This window comes from Pseudopodoces humilis, chromosome 21 (assembly GCF_049639895.1).
Source record: "Pseudopodoces humilis isolate 2021_Gansu_Grassland_sample_001 chromosome 21, ASM4963989v1, whole genome shotgun sequence".
Taxonomy (NCBI): domain Eukaryota; kingdom Metazoa; phylum Chordata; class Aves; order Passeriformes; family Paridae; genus Pseudopodoces; species Pseudopodoces humilis.
This window is the reverse complement of record NC_142220.1, coordinates 9,565,959-9,583,853: the sequence shown is the minus strand read 5'-3', so window position 1 is coordinate 9,583,853 and position 17,895 is coordinate 9,565,959. Positions and strand designations below refer to the sequence as shown.

The 17,895-nt window shown below is 41.2% G+C and overlaps 1 long non-coding RNA gene across 1 annotated transcript; it reads left to right on the top strand.

Annotated features, from left to right (window-relative positions):
* The first annotated feature begins 1,446 nt into the window (after positions 1-1,446).
* Positions 1,447-15,986, top strand: LOC106629014 (uncharacterized). The gene is made up of 4 exons (XR_001332273.2): positions 1,447-1,533; positions 1,930-2,008; positions 10,041-10,202; positions 13,691-15,986. It is a non-coding gene; the product is annotated as an uncharacterized LOC106629014 (long non-coding RNA).
* The last annotated feature ends 1,909 nt before the right edge of the window (positions 15,987-17,895 follow it).

The window sequence follows — 17,895 nt, the reverse complement described above, 5'->3', positions numbered from 1 at the left end:
TACTTTAAACCCATTAATTAACCAGTGTTGACAGGTAGGAAGCTTGTTGGAAAGTACATCAGTCAAAGAAAAAAAAAGAAGAATCTTTCATAATAAATTGGATCCTGGAAGGTGAAGTGTCCTACTTCTAAGTCTTGTTGAATAAAGTCTGAGTTACTAAGCCAAATTCAGTCATATTTAGAAACAATTCCCACAAGTGTCAGTGCATATAGAGAAGACATCCAAAGAGCATTTGGATTATAAAAGATACAGATGTAGTTAAGAAGAGTTCCTTTCTACTCAACAGTAATTCTGAGTTACAGAAACAGCTCAAGAAAAATCACTTCAATAAATTCTCAAGCACTTTGTGTTGTTCTAGACATTCTCAAACATTTTGTCACACCTTTTCAGAGTCAGAAGTGGGAAGCTTGATAATGTATTGGCTAGAGGAGTAGTTCTTGTGTGGATCTGAAGTTGACTCCTATGGAAATAATGAAGTACTGTCTTCCTCCTATCATTAAGGTTTTTTTGGTTATTTGCCGAGAAGAAATTAAAATACTATGTAGAGAGCTGGAAATTGAGTTGAAGGACTTTCATTTTCAGGTGTGAAATGAGATGGTCAAAGAAGCAGAGCATAGTAAAATAGAAATTCATCTGTCATTTCTTCTTAGATCCATTATCCTATTATGTAATTAATATTAACCTGGAGGTGAAACTAAATATGAGATGTCAAACACAGGTGAAGATATGCTGTAAAAATAACTTTTGAATCAATGTACTAAAATCTGAGCTTTCTTCCTCATTTTTTTGTGTGTTGGTCTGAATGGTTTTTGAAGAAAATTATTCTGTAAAGAATATTTTCCATTAATACCTTATTTATCAGTGCTGTGAGGACTCTCTAATTGGCTGTTTTCAATTTATTAAGAGAATGGGCTAAAAATGTGTCAGATCATTTGGTCTTAGACACTTTTCTCAAGCTTTCTCTCCTTTGACTGTGCAAGAAGGTTCTGATAATGACAGAAATTTGAATTTTATATATTGGAAGCTCAAAGACAATCCATCCCCTAACTTCTTCCAGGTACCTCCAGAGAGGAATTTTGGAACCCAAGAATTTGCCAAGTCCTGAGTTCATTAACTTTGAAGGGTGGTTTCTCAGATGAGCTAATGGCTTTAAAATTATTTGGTCTGTTGAACAATATTTCATTCTGCTTTAGTACACAAAGTACAGACAAAGAGGGGTCAATATTTTAATAAGTTCCAAGAATGATATTAAGGAACCAAAAACTGAAGAAACTATAGCCAAGAATATAATTACTGAATGCACAGTAAAATGCCCATCAGAGGGTTTTGCAGGCACCAGGAAGGACAGTGTGTATTTATTCTCACTATAGTATTACTTTTCACTCTCAGATGACTTGTCTTATTAACATAAGCCAAATGGGTCACTGGCTGCCTGTCTGAGGGAATGTTTAGCATGAGAGATTCTGTACATGGAGCTAAATCAACAGGGAAATGCAAGGCCAGTTACCTTCCCTCCAATGCACAGAGCTTAAGGTAGGTGCAAAGACTCCTGTTTGAGCTCCTGTGGCATCCAGCTGCTTCCTGGCATCCTCAGCAATCTGGCATACTCTGGAAAGGGCACATTTCTGAATGGCTCAGCAACTTACTGCTCTAAAACAAGGCTAAACTGAAAGGATTTATGTCCAGCCCAGGAGAAGTGGCAGGTGAAATTAGGATTAAATGGTGCATTAGAAAACTGTTCCTGCAGGCTGTCTTCTATTGATGCTCATTCTCTGAGAACTCTGACCCCACTGTCACCTGCAAACAGTCCTTTGGCTTTTCTACACACACACCTGCTCTTTCACAGGAGATTTTTACAGGTCCACGTGGTTTCTTCCTGCTGCACTCTTCATGCTTGTCCTCAGCCCTTTTTCTTTTGTCTTCCCCCAGGTTTTGTTTGTATGCCCTTTGTAAATCAGTATCTGTGCTGAGTAAGAATCTGGTGATGACAGAGAATAATATTTCCTAGGTAAGTGTGTCATCTTGTGCCCAAAATCTTTTGGTTCCCAGTGTCTTCTTGACCGGGTGTGTCCCTGTGTGGCATGAGAACACATTACATAGGTTTATGTCTCACTTCTGTGTTCAAGACCAAAATGAAGAATTGTCAGATGATGATGGCTTTGGTACTTTGCCAGCTGCTTTGCTCCATTGGTTATGTTCACAGTCCAATTCTGAAACTGTTAGCGTGGCTAATTTTGTGATTATAGAGGTAAATTTGTTAAAAAGAACAAATGTTAAAGAAGAATTAAGCTACTGGACAATCCAAAAATGCTCAGCTTTGTTTTGCTTCTTGGGGAATGAAATTACACACTCCTGAAGATTTGCCAAAGTCTAGAGACATTCGTGTGATGCACCTGCTCCCATCAGAAATGGTGTTGAATTTCCTATGTGATTTACTAACATGTCATGACTAATGGACTGCTGCTGATCCAGCATGAACTCCTGCTACAGAGCATGAACTGTGCTTTTAAGAACCAGTGTTTGCAGGAAGTCCTTCTCTGGTGCACTCTGATGCATACACTTTAAATGAATCAGATTGTATTATTCCTTCTCCCAAGGATCTTTTTCTGTTCCTTCATTTCCTCACTATTTGATCTAGATGGATCATTTTAATTCTTATCTCTTATGAATATGCAAAAAAATAGAAAAAATATTTGGGGGCATGCTACTACACACTATAATGTAGCACTCTGTGTGCAAGGGAACAGGCTGGGACCCTCAGCTGTGGCAGAGAATCTTATGGCCAAAGGAAGAACTGTGTACTGGAAAGCATGGCAGGGGCTTGATCTTTTCCTATGGATTGTTGCTGAGATTTACAACAATTTCCATTGCCACAGAATGGACAAAGGTTTGTCCCCCAGCAATGTGGGACCTTGCACAGGGGCAAGGACTGCTCTGCCAGGAAACCAGCCTGTTCGTGATTACTCTTTTGGTGTATTGGTCATTGCAGAATTAGTTCCACCATGCTTGGCTCAAAAACAACAACAACAACAACAAAAATCCTAAAACGATATTTTTGTTACAATGTTGAAATGATCTGACTCCATGCAAGCTTGAAGAACAGTTTAAATACTTACTCATGTAGAGAGTGAAGGGCTGTGATTTGTATGCTGGTCTGCTTCCAGGGCAGGGATCCCCTACCCTGAAATTCAGTGCTATTATTGAATATCTTGCCAGTCATGATAGCCAGCAATTTATAATTTCAGCTAAAAGACAAGGGATACAGCTTTCGTGAGCCTGGGAGTTGGTTAACAAGCACCCTCTCTTGAGGACAGTGTTCTGGAAGGGTATCAGTGGTTGTCAAATAAGGAACCAGGAGGCTGTCCTTCCTGCAACCTACAGTACCTTCCCAAGGTGTCAGATTAAGCCTTAAACACTTCAGATAAAAATACAGTTTTAATGTTTATATTAGTCTTTCTGCAGGAAAACCATTAATTGAGCATGGGATAAGCAGTCTCTGACAAAAGAGCAAAAGCTAATGTGTCATTTTGCTGAACTCAGCATCTGACAGCTTGAAATTTCTGAAACAATTTGTTACACTTTTGTGATCCCTCACAGGTGATTTGCATCAATATTCTTCATGTTTTGACTTTCTTGTTGGGAAAAAAAAGTTTAACAGAAAAATGGTGTTGTGTTCCAGTGATCAAAAAAAATGCCAACATTCTTTTAACTTTAGCGTTCTAGATGCTGGAACAGAATGCACCCTCAGCAAATATGCTGATGATACAGAACTGGGAGGTGTGGTTGACACACTACATAGCTGCACTATTTTTCAGAGGGATCTTGACAAATTGGAGAAACAGGCTGGCACAAGTTCAGTAAATGAAAATGGACATTTCCATACCTGAGGAGCAATAACTCCATTTGCCAACGCAGGTTTGGGGGTGACTGACTGGAAAGCAGAAAAAGACCTGGGAGACACAAGGCCAAAAGCATCCTGGGTTTCACAATGAAAAGTGTTCCGAGGTTTTGCATAACATTATAGAAACAAGAAGTTCAACCCAGTAAAGGGTTATTGGGCACTAGGGATAATATTTGGTACTTGGACACCAGTCTGGCGTTCAGCAGAGTGACTGAAAGTGATTGGAGCCATCCCACAGTCTTTCATAACACCATAACAGAAAGGACAGAATGTGAATCCTTTAATTTACATGCTGCTCTTGTGAATTCCCTAAAGATTGCATTTAAAGTGTAGAAAAGTTTGAAGTCCATGTCTATTTGCTGAAGGGCAAATAGATTTTATAACTAGCCATAATCCATTCTCTTTGCTTTGGATGATGTCACAGAAGATATGGAATGGATGATATATATTTATTTTAGAGCAATCACAACATGTTTTTAAAAAGTGTTTATTTCTTTCTTTCATAATAAATTATTATCTTACAGTGCTTTGCACAAACTTCTGATATTGTGGAATTTTTTTAATAGAAAAAAATCTGCAAATGTTTAAAAAATATCAGTTGGCTTTTCTGTTATAAATGGTACATTTGGGCAACACAAAATTCCCACACATTGCGCTGTGCAGAACTTCACTACATACCCTGTAACTTACAGAGGATTATCAGGATCAAAGTGGAATATTAATAGAGGTGAAATGGAAAATTAATTTCTCCTCACTTTGTGATTTGTTGCCATACATGGAGGACAGGCATCACTTTGCAGTGACACACTATTCCTGGAGTCAGGCTGCCTGTCAGCTGGTAAGTGCTGATGTAAAGGTAACTGATCTTGGGAAAAACATGGATCCATAATAGGCATAACTGTACACCTCTGAGAGAAAGCTTAAAATAGAGGCATCTGATATCTTGTTTTTATTGCAGAGACTTCCAAGTCCATAATAATCTTGATGTGAAAGAGTGACAGGTATTTCTTAGAACATAAGAGCTCCATTCCCTTTCCTGTCATCAGAGATGGATGAACACATCCCTATTCCACAGAAACAATTTTTCTTGAGCAACTTTATTTCCTTACAAGTAATTAGTCAAAGTGCTTTACCCTGAATAATCTAATGCCCAAAAAACACAGTATCTGATTTGTGACATGTAATTTTAGGCTTGATAGTAGCAATTTTTTCACTGTGGGGAATGTTTACCATTTGCACATGCTGCTGGGCCCTTTCAAAATAAAGAGGAATTATGAATAAATATTATTTAAGCAGTGATAAGTAGAGGTTTGAAATCTTTAAAGGCAAATATATAATTTCAAAAGAAAGAGCAAAGATGAATCTCTGAGAAATTTCTGAAGAAAAGATCTACCAGCTTTGGGAATATTCTGTGTTTTTCCACCCAATTTCATTTCCATTGGCCAGTCCCTCGATGACTGTCTCTTTGGGCCATGGGTGCCATGGGAAACAGATCAATTTGCCAACTCTGTTTTTTCCTGGCTTTGCAGGAGGGGCAGACAGGTTGTGTCTGGTGCCTTTTCACACCACAAGTGCTTGTGAGCAGGAGCACCCAAAGAAACAGCTGAAAACATCAAAGGCAGGGGAAGAAGAGGTACTGGTGGTGACTGGGAGGACAGAAAGTATTTAGGACACTCCTGAGAGAGTATGTGCTCACTGGGCACTGCAGGGTGAGATATTTTACAAGCAGGTGACTCTTGTAAATACAGATTGAGTGTGACCTTCATGCAAGCAACTGTGAAGCATAGAGCAGTGAGATCATGGATCTTCTCATGAGGCCAGCCTGACTCCTGAAGTGCCATATCCTATGCAGAAACACTGTGAAGTTGGGTGGCTTGGAAAACAATTCCAGTCAGTTACTGTCAAAAGGATTCATTTGAGAAGAAAGAAATATTTCTTTCTTAACAAGGTGGTCATTAGCATTAGTACTGAGCAGTAAATGCTTTCTCACACTGCTTCTTTCCCTCTACTGTCTACTGCTTTTTGTTTTCTCCTGCCTCCTGGTCCATACTGCACATGTCTCTCTCCCTGTCTCTTGTTCCACTCTATCAAAATTATTGAAATGTTCATGGGAATGGATGAACTCCTTTATGATGAGAGAATTGAAAAGATTGGCTTGAATGAGAATGGATTACACTTGCTGAGTGATTGAAAGATAGGGGATGAAACGAATACAAGATGTGTTTATTTATATAACTCCAGAGAAAAAGGAGAAAAAAAAACCAAGGAGAAAAAAAAAATGAAGGAAAATATTAAGGACAAAATGAATTAATGCAAAGAGTCTATTTGCTAATTCATTTTGAGAATTAGAGGTGCATTTCTGTTCCTTAAACACCAGTATATCCATATTTTGAGAATTTTAGAGGTAAACAAATTTTATAGAAATGAAGATCTGGAAGATGCCATAAAATTCTGGTCACTGCAGTGGTGAGCACAATATCAGAAATTTTTCTTCATCCCACTTTTGGTTTTCACTATAACTTGGCAATCATTTGTGACCTGATGAGATTACAGAATTGACTGTAAGTTAGGTTGATTGTTACAGGCAGACTGGGGAGGTGTCTGTTTCTGTGTTCCTATCCTTCTCATTTCCAAATGACAGCAGTCTTGCTTTTAATGTAAGGCTCAATCTTCTATTTTCTTCCAGATGGTCTTCCAGGAGTTCCAATGTTCTGCTCAAGAGGTTTTAGCTTTGTCATGGATAGCAAATGAATGTCAGGGATATTTATCAAGCTTCTACATCCAGACAGATGTGTAAAGCACAGACTATAGTCTTAGATAGATAAATGATATACCAAAGTGCCCACTCATGAATAGCACTCTGCAAATCACAAAAATCATTTAACAAAAGCCTTCAGGACATGTCAAACATTTCTCACCATTAGGGAGAGAATTGTCTGGGGGAGAGCCATGTGCCTTGTAAATACTGAATTTACAACAAGGGGTGGGAATTTTGCACTGGCTGTTGTGACTTTATATCTATTGTTCTAAAACGACTGATGGTATGGCCTCTTTCCAGAGTTACTGCTCATCATTATATTACATCACATCATTTGTTTTTAACTTTGCTTCTCTTTGTCTATGTTATTAGCAGGAGAGTAGTTCTCCCTGTGCTCTCTGGCACCCACCTCCCTTCTCTTCTGGATGAGCTGCTCACTGGAGGTTATACAATACCAGGCTAAGAAAGGGTTCATTCATGCCACATTGTACTCCTGACACTAGGAGGAGAATCACATTCTTCCTGCTCATGCCACTCTGTTGGCTTGCATTAGAAGATCCCTGAATGTTCTGCATAAAACAAAATCCAAACTTCCTTGTTATGCAGATAATCCATAGTGTCTACTAGATGCCATGCCATAGGCTCTTCCCAAACAATCCAAGAAGCCATTGCATGTGTGGATTGTTTCCTGGGCATGTTAACAAGTCTTTTGCCAGGGCTGCTCTGTCAGGACTGCCACATGGACATCTCAGCTGAGGGCATGAGGGAACTGCTGCTCTGGCAAGAACTGCATGGATCCCAGCACCTTCCTCTGAGCTAAATGCAAGTCACCATCAACAGCCCTGTTTCCCTACAACTTTGAGGAGACACACAGCAGCTGGTTGTTCTGTCATGCCAGGGGACCAGAAATTTTCTCTGAGTGGGAAAACTGTCAGATTGAAACAGGGTCAGTGATTCTTTCATAGTTTGGAGAGGGTGAGTTACTTCAGCTGCACTGCACCAGATGACTTCTAAGACTCCTCTCTGGCCCAGTTTTCCCTTCCTTCTATCCCTGTCCCTCAGGAGATGACAATGCTGTTCTGACCCAGGGCTGACTGAGCCATGCTGACTGTGGTAGACAGGATCCAGTACACATAAACAGTGTGCAGGGAAATGTGGGTGCACGATCATTTTTCCATTAATTTACATTTCAGTTTCCTGAATTCAAAAGACCCCCACATTTTAGCATAATTTATGATGTCCTGAATTGTAGAAATCCTTGTGTTCTTATTATAGGAACAGATTATATACTCTGTGCAGCTGACAGAGACAAATGCCACACTTACTCCCTGGAGAATTCTAATCTCCCCCTCAAATTTTAAGATGTCAGTGAAAAACAATCTCCCTGTTTCTGAAACCCAACCCCAAGGAGCAGTGATACTACCATCCATAAAAATAACTGGTCTGGGATCCTTAGGGATGGATCACTGACAGAATTGTTCAGGCCAAGACAGTGCAGATGTCCACATCATAAATCTGAAAAGGTTATGGTTCATGTGTGGCAGAAAATAGAGGAGCCCAAAGAGTGCCTCCCCTATGAGAAGAGTGCCTCCCCATCTTTTGGAGTCACTATTTAGTGTCACCTATTCCTCAAAACACTTGTAATTAATCTGAACAGCTCATCACCATCATTTCAGTGGCTACTGGAGGTTTCCGTTCATTCAAAAATCTGCCAGACAAATCCATGGGAGGAAAACCAGGTGTAGACTCCTGATCCCACACAGAACAAAGACAGGAGGACTGGGATGTGCCCGAGCCAGGAGCACTTGAAGAATGGGGTAATGCTAAGGAAAACCCTCAGCACATCTGCCTGTCTCACCATTCCTGTGCTTTTCAGCATCAGACATTATCGAGGCTGAGCCACTGCCAGGACAATGCTCTGGGATGGCCTTTGCCTGTCACAAGAAGCCAACAGGTAGGGACATCCCCCTTGCCAAGAGGCCACGGAGAGCCTGGAGCCCAGGTGCTGCTGCTCTGCAGTCAGGACAGGCCCCTGTTTGCACAGGCACTGCCAGACACAGCCACTGCTTGTGGCTCTGGGCAGAGCACACGCCTGGCAGGCAAAGCTCTCTGTGTGTTCCTGGAGCACATGGAAAGCTGCTGGAGCCAGGCCCAGCTGGGGCCTCTTCTTGCCTGGGCAAAGCAGCTCGTGCCGTGCCCAGTGATACTGGTTCCAGGCTGATGTGGGTTTCAAACTTGGCAAGTCAAGTTTACAAAGTGCATGAGACAGAGCCTGGGGAGGCAATGTGCTGTAGGATGGATTTGTAAGGATCTGAAGCACCTAAAAGCAAGTGGGTGGCTCACTAGTGCCCCTTGGGTGCTGGCCAAGGCCCAAGAACTTTAAGTTTAACTTTTCCAAGCTCCTCCCTCAAGGGAGTTTCTTTGCTCCTCTGTGGTTTCACAAACTCTCCTTTTGCCCTTGAGTCAGTAATTTCTGAATGTGTAATGTTGGGATCTCACAGAATATTTTAGCAGAGGTGCCACCAGATCTTTATACAGAGGCACCAGAGCTCCTTAACAGTTTCCGAAGTACAACACTGGTACACTCCACGTCACTCTGCCTGTTTGGGAAACCCACAGAACACGTGATTTTTGCTAATGCTCTCAGCTCTTATTTTCAGTCACTCTTTGCTGCTGTGCTCTCATCTTACCTCTGAACTAATGGGGGATTGTTTTATTTACTGCAGTATTCCACAGCCCATGTGGATCAAATATTAAGTTACCATCTCAGTTGTCAAGACAGCAACAAACAATCCAGATTTTCATGTTATAATGCAGATTTTCCAGCAGTAACAGCTAACCTGGTATACCTGTGACTGGCTTTGAATACAAGGGATTTAATGAGTAGTACAGGCTTGTCCCACAAGGCTTGTGGTGTTCCCTATTTCTCAGAAGAGTTATTGCAAGACTCTGCCAATTTAAAAAGTGACATCATACCTCCTGTTGCTCTTTTTCCCTAGGATTTCCTATTAGTTTCTTTAATTAGAGCTTTTTGCTAGCTTTGAGCTGCTTGAGTACTGATGCCCAAGATATGTTTTAAGGCTGAAGGACAGGCAAGTTGCTAGTCCAGTAAAAAGCACAGGTATTATCTTCTATTCTCCCTTCCCAGTGCCTTTTTCATCCTTCTGCATAGCAGATCAGGAAAGATACCTTGACCTCAGCAGGTCAGGACTACACGTACAACAAACCTCCAGAACCTGTAGTCCAGACAACCAAGTGATCCAGCAATGGGCAGCACTGCCACTCACACCCACATGCTGGGGGATCTCTCAGGGGCCCCTGTATCCACCTGCAGAGAGTTTGCAAACTCTGCTTTTCTTCAATGTGACTTTTCTCCCTCAGGAAAGCAGCAGCTGGTTAAAGCCAGGACCCTGATAACTCTGGCAGTTATGGAAGCCCTGTGCTCATGGATGTGATGGGAGGGTCAGCACATGACATAGGGAAAAATATATTTCTTCTTGAAACCTGACATCCCTGCTGACTTTTTCCTGCCATCCTCATGAGGTAAGTCTGTGGTTTGTAGCTCTGGCCTGCAATCCATATGCCCTACTGGTGGCTTCATCAAAAACTTTATCCTTCTGTGTGTGATTTTAATTTGCTTAAGGTAACAAGCAGCCAGCAGCTGTCAGGAAAGGCTCCAGCAGGCAACCCAGTGCCCTCCTGAGAGATTTCTTGTCTCTGATGCATCTGCTTTCATACTGTGGCTTCTTTTAAAGGCTTCTTTTTATTAATACTTAAAAGAAATAGTGACATATGTAAAGACAGGTTTTTGCTTTCTTCTTGTTAGAACTTGAATTCCCACCTGAGAAAGACTTTGGGCTTGCTTGCCACCATGAATAATCCCTGCCTTGTCTAGGTGGGACTACAGTAGCTCAAGAACACTTTGGGCATAGCTATCCACAGAGTCTGTTTTGTCATCCCCTGGCTCCAACTTCCATTAGATAGGTAAAAGGTCACTGGCACAAAACACCAGGACTCTCCATGTTCAGAGGCACAGGATTACTACCACAGCTATGAGCAGAAGAAATCTGAATGCAAGGGTAACAAAAAGGAAATCTGAATGACCTGGGAATTACAGCTCCCTGGATGTGTACAAAAGATTGCATTTGCAATAGTTGAGAAGAGTCTGAATACATCTGAATCACCAAAACTGGCCTTCGGAAGGAGAAAAACTCAGTTAACTGCAATAAACTTTATCTGACAAGCCCTATTCAGGGTTCCAGACAGATTAAATCTCTGTCACTTGAGTCCCTTAATTATTGTCAAGTTTGCCAAAGGTACAATCTGTGACTCACTCGTAGGGCTTTGAGGGAGATTTTGAAAGATAAAAAGTTGTGAGCCACAGGGGTGTTGTTCTCATTAACAACTGCTGTCCAGCTACTAATTAGCTGATGATTGAACAGTTGAGACAGTTCAGAGAATTTTCAAAGGTTACAACCACCCAGTTGTCCAGCCCATCCTCAGCTTCCAAATAAGGCACCTGCAAGATATCCTGTGAAAACACTTTACATAGCCTCAGGATGTTCAAGAAGGTATTTCATATCATGTGTTATTTCCATCTCTATCTCCTCATCCACACACTGAAGTCAAGTTTCTAATTTGTGAGCTGAATGGTACCAGGATAAAAACATGGATGGAGACTTCAGGATGGTGTCCTAATGGGATACAGATTATTAATGTTGAGATGCCTCCACTTCCCCCCTTGATTCTGCTGCTTTGCTGTAATTCCTGCTCCTGAATTCACAGCCAATCACAGAACATGGGGGAGGGCAAGCCATGGTTAAGAGCTGGCAAAGGGTGAGGCAGCTGCCCAGTCTCCATCTCAAGAAGGATCTATTTTCAGCACAATGAAATCCTCCCTCTTCCATGGGAATGTCAGCATTGCAGATCCTTTCCCCTTCCTTGCTACTGTGCAGGACAGCCTGTAGTTGCACTCTCCCCTCAATCTGCCTCTTCCCTTTTGACTCTGCTGTGATTTGTATCCAGCTGGAGTGGAGTCCAGCCCTGAAGGGATGGAAGCATTGGCAGAAAGTTAAGAGAGGCACAATGGATTTTAGTTCCTTTTTTTCATCAAGGTGTTGTTACTTCTTCCAGCAGGTCCTTCTTTTGCCAAGAACAGATATTGCTGTTGCTCCTCCAAACCTTTCCAGAGTAGCACTGCAGCTACACTAGTAAATTAAACATGTCCAGGAACTTAGGCCAATTGGCATGGAACTGTTTATGCTTCTAGAAGTAAACTATTTCTGTATCAAGCATGGTGAGGCTGGATGCAGACTGTATTGGGAAGGGTCCCAGAAAATGCCAGCTGTCCAGTTATGCCTTTAAATATGTTTAGGATCTCTGTTGCTGGCACCAGTCAAAAGCTTGACAAGAAATGTGCCTATGATTTATCAGTATAAGTGATTGACTTCTCCTGTGTGCAGTGTTCCCTGGCACGAGGCAGTGTTCTAGGAAAAGCAGCATGAAATGGACTTTTCTCCAGTGTATTTCACTGTCTGTGAACTTAGAGCAGATAGCCAATAGGATTGAGGACTTTGGATTCTTTATAAGAAGCTTATAGGCCAACATGGCAGTAAATTTAATTAATCATCAGTGGGAGAAGGAATCAGCTTTGTGAAAGAAGATAAAGCAACTACAAAGGATGAATACCTCAGATTCATCAGGGTAAGCTCCTGTGAGAGGGCAAGAGTCTGAACAAGAGTCTGGACATGAGTCTTTAAATTTTGGCTTCTTACAGAAAAAGAATACTAGAGAATATGCTGCTTGGAAACTTTCTGTGATTTCACCATGCCAAGTTGTAGGACAAGGGGTAACAGATTTAAACTGAAAGAGGAGAGTTAGATATTAGATACTAGAGAGAAATTCCTCATGGTAAGGCTCTGGCACAGAGTGCCCAGAGAAGCTGTGGCTGCCGCTGGATCCCTGGAGTGCCCAAGGCCAGGTTGGACAGGGCTTGGAGCAACCTGGGATAGTGGAAGGTGTCTCTGCCCATGGCTCTTTCAGGCTCTTTCCAACTGAATCCTTTCTATAATTGATTCTCTGATTTCACTGCAGGAAATTAAAGAAGTGCTGTCAGTATTGGTAGTTTCAATGACACAAAAACCTTGGTTATCCACTAATTTTCTGTGATGTTCTTCTCATGTTTATCTTCGTCTTTGACCTCTATAAACATAGTCCAAATTACTTTTTCTTTCCCACTTTGCCCTGAAACTTGAATGTAACTTTCAGTTTATTTGCCTTGATAATATTCATTGAGATTACTTCCTGAAATTCCAAGCCTGTGAACAAGGAGCCGAGATGGAAAAAAATTCCCAAACCAACACACCAGAGATTACTTAACAGTTTTTCAGGTTATTGTTTCCATATGTTTTAGTTTAACTTTTTCAGCTAAGTTGCTCTGTAATATTTCTTGCCTTTTGCCTCCATTGTGTGTTTTTCTAGTTCAAAGCACTACTGACAATGCTGATTAAGTCCCTGCAAAGTCTTTGCTTACATATATCTATATCTATATCTATATCTATATCTATATCTATATCTATATCTATATCTATATCTATATCTATATCTATATCTATATCTATATCTATATCTATATCTATATATCTTCTCTTGGAAGACTTATGCAACACTCTGCTAATATTGGTTGTATGATCTGCCAGACCTCTGACATGCATCTGAGTCATCCATGGCACCATGCTATATTGGAATGATTTTATCAATACATTTTCAAGCAAGATGTGTAAATCCCCTATATTTTTCATCTAGATTATCTTCCTTTTTACTTTTTGCTTTTTAAGTCAAAATGTCAAAAACTGACATTTTTCAGTTGTCCTGTAGCTCTTTCTTCCAATGAGCAAGGTGTTTTACAGCAGTGTACTAAAATATCAGCTAAAGAATTGTCCCTTTTGTATATTCTTATTTAAGTGAAGGTAGAAGACAACAGTAGAATTAAAAAAATAAATACTTTAACGTATTCATTTTTATTTTTACAGCATACCAAATTTAATGTCAGCAAGGGACTTCCTCTGGAACAGAAAATATCCTGTGAGATGTCACCAGGAGCTGTCAGCTGGGATTTGTTAAAACAAGACGAGCAGATTTGCAAGGACTAATGTTAGTCCACGAAAACAACAAAGAAATTTCAAGTCTTTTCATACTGAAAGGTTTTCTAGTAGTTTGCAATGCAATTATGTGTTTGTTAGAAGCACTCAGAGTACTGCATTTTCCCTCTGTTATGTTTAGAGTGAACAGATATTTATGCTGCCTGCCCATACCTTTTGTCTTCCTGGTCTGTTGAAGCTTATACGGAACTGATGCTGACTTTAGGATCTCTCAGTTACACAGTGTCAAAGATAAATCTGAACACATGAATCCAGCTTTTCATTCCAGCTATTTAATTATGCTGTTACTTTGTTCTGATATTGAAACCATCATTATTTAAATCTCACTCCATAATTAAATACTTCTAGTTACAGCTCATTGGAGTTTAATCAGCCCTTGAGTTCATCAGGTAGTTGAATGTTTCCTGTAAGACACGAGACTGAAGTCCTCCCAAGCTATTAGTTAAGCTGTCTCTAAATTATCACCTGCTTTTGAAAGAAATAGAACTTCCCATTCCTGGCAAGATGCTGGCATTGCAGGAGCATGTTTACAGCAGTGCCTACTGAGATGGCACGGTTTCTGTCATATGATACATCTTTGGGAACTATGACTCTCCTTGCTACTCAGGTGGACAGAGCATGCTGTCACCAGAACACCACTAAGATACTTCTAATTCTCCAGTGAACTCTGAATTTTCTGAATTAACTCAAATGTAAGACCACATTCTTCAATACACATAGTACTGCCCCAACTATACTTGTCAAAAGTTATCTGCTGTTGAATAGGACCAGAGCTAGAGCAGGAATAAATATACTGAAGAATTTCAGTTTTATTAACATATCCTGTTGAGATCATCTCCACTCCCTTGGATCCTGGATCTTGTGAAGCAAATACAGCAGCACTGCAAACTTTTGCTGTGCTAGTTCAGCATGATATTATTTCCCTCTGTGCTTGTACACAGAAAGAGACTTGAGAGGGAGAAGAAAAAGGGTTCAGGTATATATCACCCTACAAACGGTGGGGAAAGAGTAGCAGATATTAATATCAGAGAGAACACATAAGAAGAAATTAATTTCTCCAGGCATCGCCTGCTGAGTTTCCATTAAGTCCTGGCAGCAATGGGAATCAGCAACTTCTTTTCTCAGCTGTTGCTGTAACCTAAAAAGAGCCCTGAAAGGCTCCGTGGAAGGTGACATTGAGAAGACAGGTCAGTGCTGCACTGGATGTGTGGCTTATGGAAAAGGCAGGAGAGCAGTTTCTTTTATGACATATATTTTATCATATTTTAAAGGAGCTCAGTACAAAGGTATTTTCCTCAGCTTCCCTGGCAGAGCACAGATAATTGTATTCTTCTCTCTGTACCCTGAAAAGTACCTGAATTTGTCATTATGTCTGAGTGCATATAAACTTCATCAGGGTTATATTGTTACTACTCTCTCTAAATTGATTTCATTCCATGTGTAGAAATTGTGTGAGGCTCCATAAACTAAACAATTTTGATTTTTTTTTGCATTGTCTTTGGACAATATAAAACAATCACATCAAGAAAAACTGACTAAAATTTGAATTTGAGAACACAATTCCGTAAAATATAATAAAAATAGTCAGAATATTTGAAAGGACAGAAAACCACTGTAACTATTTGTAATGATAGAGGGTGTCACTTGCGTTTAGGACTGTGAAATATACTGGCAAACAGTATGTTGCTCATGTACAGCAAATTTGTAAAGCAGTAAGAATTAGAGGTGAAGATCCATATATTACATTTAGATATTGTAGAACTGTTGCATACCATAGTTATGGATGTTATATTGAAATGTACACAATACTTTCCTGAAGTAAAATTGGGAATTGAACATACCTTTTATTCACCTTTACTGCAATAAATTCAAAAATTCCTTCACAATTTTTTTCACAAAGAATATATATGGAACTATTCTGCTATATAGCTGTGGAAAGCTATATGGCAGAATAACATATAACATAGCAACATAACACAGAGTGACAGTTGTGTCCTCATGGGAACACTGACCAAACACACTTGGCCTTTGACTAAATAAACATTGAATGATTTGCAGCTAGATAAAATGTCATCTGACTACTGAGAGGACATTAGGGAGCAAGGAAGGAATTCTTTCTCACAGCCTGACTCATATGTGAGAAGCTACCTTAGGTCCCAGCACTGCATAAGAGAGGCTTGCTACATGCCACTGAGAGCAGGACTTAAAGGCAACAGCAGCTACTCAGAGAAGACCTCAGGAATACTGGTCAGAGCCTCATTGAACACAACCTCCAGTAGTGCCACATCTGTTACTTCTCTGGGAAACCCATCCCTGTATCTCACCACATTCATCATAAAATATTTCTGCCTTATATCTATTTGAAATCTTCATTTTTTCAGCTTAAAAATAGTGTTCCTTGCCCTTTAAATTCCTTGCTTTGTCTTGCTTACAAGCCCCCTTTAAGCACTGAAAGGCCTCAAGAAGGTGTCCTTGAACCTTTCTCATCTCCAGGCTGAACAGCCCCAACAACTGGACATGGCATTTATGCTGTGGTTTAGTGAGGGTGGTGGTGTTTGGTCAAAGGTTTGATTCTGTGATCTTGGAAGCCTTTCCCAACCATAATGATTCTATAATTCTGTGAAGTATCTCATCTTTTCTTCATAGGAGGTGTGTTCCAGTTCTTAGCCATCCTTTGGAACCACTCCATCTGGTCCAGGACTTGTGATGATAACTTCCCACATCAAGTGGTAGAGGAACCAATATGGAGAAGGGTTGTGCTGGACCTTGTTCTCAGCAACCAAGGCAGGGCTGATGGGGAATGTGAAGCTCAAGGTCAGCTTTGACCGCAGTGATCACAAAATGGTGGAGTTAGAGATCCTTGGGGCAGTGAGGAGGGGACACAACAAGCTCACCTGGACTCCAGGGGAGCAGACTTTGGACTTTTCAGGGATAACTCAGGAGTGATGCATCCCAGCAAAGAGGAAGTCAGTCAAAAATGCCAGGAGGTGTGCATGGATGAACAAGGAGCTCCTGGATGAACTCAAATGCAAAAAGAAAGCCTACAGAGGGTGGGAGCAGGAACAGGTAGCCTGGGAGGAATATAGAGAATTGTTCAAGCAGCCAAGGAGCAAAGAAAATCTAAGGCTGTGATAGAATTAAACTTGGCCAGGGACATCAAAAGCAACAAGAAAAGCTTCTGTAGGAATGCTGGTGGCGAAAGGAAGATAGGAAAAAATTGGGCCCTCTCTGGAAGAAATAAGGTCACTTCATTACTGAGATCTAGAGAAAGCTGAGGTACTCAGTGATGTTTTTGCCTCTGTGTTAACCAGCAAGTGCTCAAGCCACATCATCCAAGTTGCAGAAGGCAAAGCCAGGAACTAGGAGAGTGAAGAACCACCCACTGTAGGAGAAGATTAGGTTTGAGACCATTTAAGGAACTTAGAGGTCCATGGGACCTGATGAGATCCATCCACACGTCCTGAGGGAACTGGCAGAGGAAATGGCTAAGCCTCTATCCATGATACTTAAGAAGTCGTGGCTGTCTGGTGAAGTTGTCACTGTAAAAGAGAAAACATAACCAGAGGTGTTCAATATCTCTTTAGCCAACAGGAGCAGGGGGTTCAGGGGCATCCTCAGCAAGCTTGCTGATGACACCAAACCACATGGTGCGGGTGCCATGCTGGAGGGAAGGGATGCCACCCAGAGGGACCTGGAGAGGTAGATGAGATGGGCCCATGTGAACTCAGAAAGTCCAGTATGGTGAAGATTAAAGTCCTGCATGTATTACTGGGTAATCCCAAGCACAAGGTACAGGTTGGGTGGAGAATGGAGGAGAAGGACTTTGGGGTGTTACTGGATGAGAAGCCCAGCATGTCCCAGCCATGTGTCCTGGAAGCTGGGTTGATCCCCCAGTGTGGGCAGCAGGGGAGGGAGGGAGGGTTTCTTCTGCCTCACTCAGGTGAGACCCACCTGGAACACTGTATTCAGCTCTGAGGCCCCCAAAATAGGAACAACGTGGACCTGATGGAGTTAATCCAGATGACGCTATGAAGATGCTTTGAGAGCATCCTCTACTCTGGAGACAGGCTAGACAT